Here is a 6,140-nt window from a genome sequence, read left to right on the forward strand (position 1 = left end):
TATATATATATATATATATATATATATATATATATATATATATATATATATATATATATATATATAAAATACTTAAACATAGAAATCCTACAGAATAATGCAGAGACTTGATCCTTTTTATGGAGCCTTCACTAATCTCTTTCTAGCAAGGCAAAAACATCAAAGACATGCTTGACAAAAGTGATATATCTATCAACATCTATCAATCTCTATCAATATCAATATCTATCAAATATCTATCAAATAATAACTGTGATATTGTAGCCTGCAACTACTATAAAAGTGCTGCATGTAACCAGTTCTAAAGCATCAGTTGTTATCATCCAGTTTAATATTGCAGAAGATACCAAAGCACAACCATGTCTTATGAGTATACATTGTTTAACGAAATGACTTTCAGATTAACTCTCAATGCTTCTATGCACATTGACACAGGCTCTTCCAGGAAGACTTTCTCTGCTTTACCCTACTCTCGGCCACGGGCCATAGTTATGGACTGGGTCTTGCACTTTGTAATAAAAGTTATGATATTTTCCTTCTCATTTTGTTCATATTAATGCCTTTGTTCATCAATATTCTGGCAAATGTAAGGCTGAGGTGCTTGTTATGTGCATACAACTACGGTGATTTACTGGGAGAAGATCTTCAGAGGATTTAAAGTACTATAATTCTCATTCCTTCACTGCTATCTAAAACAATGATGCAAAACAAGTCTGCAAGAGCCAGTGTGCATGCTAATGAAAGAGATTAATGTGCTTTAGAAGCATGATATTCTCCTGCAGACACATTCATCTTCTGGAAACAACTCCCAATTCCTCACTCTACTTATACAGTTGTATTGTTACATTTCATGTCAAGTTTACAATTTCAGGAAATTATTACTCCTGTCATGGTCTTGCCGTTTCCAGCATAAAGCATTTTTCATGCGCCAGAGAAATTCTTGTGGATCAGCTTTAACCTGCAATGTTATTGTGTTGTGTTGCTGATATTTTTTGCTGGAAAGGTTATGACCCAGTTTGAGACCCAACCCATTTGTTCCTCGCAACGGTTCAGGAGTGTTCCTCCAGACATCTGCCCTGTGAAATGGTTTGGCCTGGTGGACTTGAAGAGCCATCTGCTGCTGGGATGTCTTGTGGTGTGATGGTGACTCGTGTCACTGTGAGAGCAAACAAGCGAAATAAATGAACCAGTGAAAATAGGAAAGAGAAAGGAAAGCTCCCAGATTCCACCTGTCTTAAACATCTACTGCCATATTGTGTTTGTGGCCACCTTTGGTACATGTATGCAGTGCACAAGTGAATAGTATGTGATCTCCTTTTTTTCCTGAGCCAGAAGGGAGGAGATTTTTAAAAATACTTTAAATCTTTGTGGCAATATATTTCTTTGAGGTATTTTACATAAATAATGGACTCAGTGTTGCATGATGGTCATCTGCCTCCTCAAATAAGAGCTTGGTGACTATTTTGAGAACATACACCTTTTGGGTATATACATTTAGTTAAACTAGTTTACATTAGTTCAAACAAACAGTCAGTAGCACACACACACACACACACACACACACACACACACACACACACACACACACACACACTGCATTTAATTACTTAATAAATTGCTCATTTACTTAACCTTTATATAACACGTTCAAGACCCAATTCATGTGTAAATATAGGCAGGCTCAGCTTGCCAGGCGCTGTCCGTCGTGTCATGCTCCTCTTGCTGTCTTCTTGGCTTACTGCTTCTCGCTGGAGAACTGGCTACAATTGGCACGCTGTGGGACAAACAGTCCTGGGCTACGGCACCCACATTCCTCTCCTCTGCCTTTCTCCATGTGGTCTGCAGCTCTGGCTCCCCAGAGCCTCCAGCCGTAACCTGTGGTCACATCGCACTGCCTCCTTGCAACAGAAAGAACAGAGGGCTCAGAGTTTAAAATGCTGCTGCAGAGCTAATGGTGAAGAGTCTGTGACTTCTGACACCGGCCACTGCTCTGATTGTACCATAAAGTCACTGCCTCTGCTTCAGTGACAAACTATATCAGAATGGGATGTGAAGGAAGATAGCTATCTGAGAAATCATCTTATCAGTACTTGTCAAGTCGTGCATAACCCTGTGGTCTTGCTGACAGAGAGAAATTAAAGGTTGTCAGATATTCACAGAGAGTGCAAGGGAGGCAATCCATTCATGAGGTCATTTGTTATGTTTCTGCTATGTGGTTAACTGGTTTGGTTTTTCACAAGTTATATATGGTCATTTTCTTTATAAGTGATCTTATTAGGGCTGACAGCTGCATCGGGAAATTGAGTGTTGAAATGTTTATAGTGTTGACTTGCCCTCATAGAGTTTGTGCTTTCCTGCTTGACTCTCAACAGTAAAGTTTTTTTATCAGTTTTCTTTCCCCATGGGCGACATGAAAAATGGATGTTGTTTTGCCCTTAATATGTCTACTTTGCATTTAATTCAGGGTTTGACAACATTTTTTTCACAATCAGCTGTGATTTAATCCAGTTTAGGGTGGGTGTGAAGCCACCACATTACTCACGTTGTCATGGTAATGATGGCAGCAGTTCCGCACCCGGGCTGAAAGAGGTTTTTATATGAGCCCCAGAGACAAAGCTCAAGGGCCATCTGGCACAAGTGGACCAAGTGTAGGAGCATGCTACGTACGTTTGTGAAGTCTGAGACAGACAGACATGTTTATTCACATGCAGCTAGTGCTGTGTGCCCGTGTGTCCATGCATGGCCAGTCAAATAAATAATTCAGAAATTATGTGGCATTTATCAGCAGATAAACCTGACAGATGAGCACCTTGACAGGAAGGTGGACATCAGTGAGACTGAAGGACGTCCTGGCAGACACAGCTAGAGACTTTAAGGACAATTACTGTACAAACAAAGTGCGGAGCAATCAAAGTAGTCAGCGGCAAGCTGGAAAACTGCTGGAACTGCTGGTCTGGTTTTCCTTGGTTTTCCTCATATTCACATTCTCTGTACACTGTGAGAGGTTTTGATTTTAAAGCTTACAGAAATTTCCATGATTTCTGGACACCAGGCTCACCTAGAAATGCGCCAGTCAAGTGAAATCAGCCCTTCATCTGGAGAAAGGGGGAACATATTTTGGAAAAAAGTCACACGCTTGTTTTTTGTTGTTGTTGTTGTTTTGTTTTTGTTTTTTTGGAGAACCCATGTCAGTCTGAATCATTCTATGCAGCTCTACAGTGAAACATTGCCAGATATAACTATTAAACGCAAAGCTGCTAGAATCAAGGAACTAAATCTAACCAAAAAATGACAGCATGAGAGAGATGTTGCTGGATTCCATATGAAAGAAGAAAAGGTATGAATGCAAAAACTCTAGCCCTAATAAGGGGGTTTGTGTCCATGTACAGCATGTGACACATGCTCTTCTCAAGAGCAACTTACATTATCATTAGTGTGACAATTTGTGTGTTTCATGAGAATTAAAGCAATGACCTGGGGTTCATGAACACAATGCTCAAGATGATCTAGCAGTGGAACTACAGACAGGCTAAATTCTTGAAACAATGAGAGCGTTAAATACAGCAATAGAAGCATAGCATAAGGATTCGCTATATAACTATTACCAATACTGGATAAAAATAGGAAATCAGTGGCATATTCTTATAATATAACCCATTAATTTAGAAGAAGGATAGCCAGTATTTTGAGTTTACAATGTGACCTGATTGCTCAATTAGCCTCATTGATGTACAATATAGCCTAAGCAACACCCAAGCAACACACATTACTTAAAGGCAACTGCAGAGAAGCCTGTTAACTGAAGATTTCCCAAACCTTGCAATAATGAAAGCACAAATACCACACGTTTCCACACAGAAATTTCAGCAGGGAAAACGTTTTTTGAAAGTGATTTTGTAAATGACAACCTACAAACCACAGGCAAATTTTTTATAAAAATGCTAAAAGAATAAATATCACTCCAGTGCTTCATCGCTTCTGCTGTTTTCCTGCTTTTGGACACCATGGATTTAAACCCTGAGGCCTGCTTACCTGCAAAGCCAAAAATAGATCACCCACCCACCCCCAGATGCTGGTCAAATCCCACACCGTATCTCTCATCCTCTGCACCATAAGTACAGCTCAGCTAGACTGGCTGTCAGGAGACAATGAAGGAAAATGTGTACTCTAGACTCGTCTATGTAATGGTACTCAGGCAGTGGAATAAACCTCCCTTGTTCTGAAGATGCCCTTTTTAAACAGCACTTAAAAGCAACACTAATGTGCAAAATACTGCACATCAGAAAACAAACCAACTAACTAAACCACTACTGCCCTTCTCCTCTCTCTGTGGATGCATGTTTTTACTGACCCTTGACTCTGGCAGGTTGACAATATCTTCAGACGCTAGCCTCTATGGGCAAGTATTAAGGCTAAATGATTTCCAGACACACAACAAAGCACTTGTGTGAGTCACTCTGGGTAAGAGGGTCTGCCAATTGCTGGAAAGATAAATGTAAATATAATGAAATGTCTTGGGTTTGGAGTGCTTCTTCAATGAGCTAGGTGCCAACTGGGTAAACGAGCAGTTGATATGCAGCGGTCATATGAGGAGGAGAAGGAGAACAAAGCTCAGCTTCATTCTGATTCCTGTTTTTATGTTACACCCCACATGATGGTGAAAAGCTTGCGGAGCAAGGCAGTCAGGTACAAAAGAGCAGTGCGGGAGCCTGCTGCAGTTTGCCTGGATTTCTCATCAAAGCTGTGTTCTTGGCTGCTAGCATGTTGCTGGCTATGCTTTCATTCAACAAACGTAGTAGCATACTACCAGTACAGCCCACCTTATTAGGAAAACCTACCTTGCACCTAATTGGACACCTTTCTGCACTGCAGGTGCATTTTATAGGTGTATAATTACCCATGTGATACCATACCAAATTTTACAGCCCCCTTCTACGTCTGCTCTGATCATAGGACCACTGCTGACTGGAGATGAATTGTGTGGCAGACCATTCTCAACGCAGCGTTGACACAGAGATGCTAGTGTCATGGTAGTGGGTGTTATGCTGGTATGAGTGTATCAGGCATAGCAGTATTGTTCAGATTTTTTTCTCCATGTGCCATGTCACTGCCAAGTTGAGTGTTGCCCACCACCCAAAAATATCCAAACAAAAATATCCTGTGGTCTGGAACTGACTACAGAGAAAGAGTTGTAGAACACCTATCAGGGCTCATTTGGAAACGGCTTGGTCTGTAACTGCACTTCTACAAGGTGTTTCTAATAAGTATATAGTTCTAATGAAGCCTGTGGCATGTGTCCACTTCTACATGCTTTCTAATTTGTGGGACATGATGACCGCTTTGTGTAAAGCGTAATTGTGTATGCTCGACCAGGTCTGTGGGGCTATACAAGTGAGTCGGATGCTTTAAATTTACTTCAGTCTGCCCAGATCAATCACTAAGGCAACTTAGTCTTCACTACTACACTACTCTACAGCATGTTATATATATATATATATATATATATATATATATATATATATATATATATATATATATATATATATATATATATATATAAAAAAAATTCAGATAATTAATAATTATATATAATTCAATAATTCGAAAAAAATGTTGAGTATTTAATCACTATCACTATGATGTTCTAGAATACAGTATGCAACACAAACATATTCTAATTAAGTGAATAAATACTATTTTAGTGTACTTACCTCCACATATCACATGTACACTCCTACAGTCTGTAGAAAAAATGTTTTTCCATTCCTGATCACTCTTTATTTTTGGAGTTGTTATTGCAAGGTAATGCTTTTTTCTTAATGCTCTTAGCTGTTGTGTACATGTCAAAAAATCAATATTGATGTCAAGCCGGTCTTGACCCCATTTTATATCCCTTAATCATTATTCTTGGACATGTGTTGGTCATCTTACCACTGGGCTAAGTAACGGCTTGGAGAAATGAAATGGCACAAGACTCTCCATTTATGAGCTGGTCGGAATTCCATGTTTGTATGAGTGGCATGTTATGGACCCCCATCTCACCAAGAGGGAAAGACCGTTCTTCTTTCGACTGCTTTTGTTCACTCCTCTATGACAGTTTGTCACTCTGTCATCCTTATTCTTCTGCTCTTGCACAACTT

This window comes from Electrophorus electricus, chromosome 7 (assembly GCF_041902795.1).
Source record: "Electrophorus electricus isolate QZ-2024a chromosome 7, ASM4190279v1, whole genome shotgun sequence".
Classification (NCBI taxonomy): domain Eukaryota; kingdom Metazoa; phylum Chordata; class Actinopteri; order Gymnotiformes; family Gymnotidae; genus Electrophorus; species Electrophorus electricus.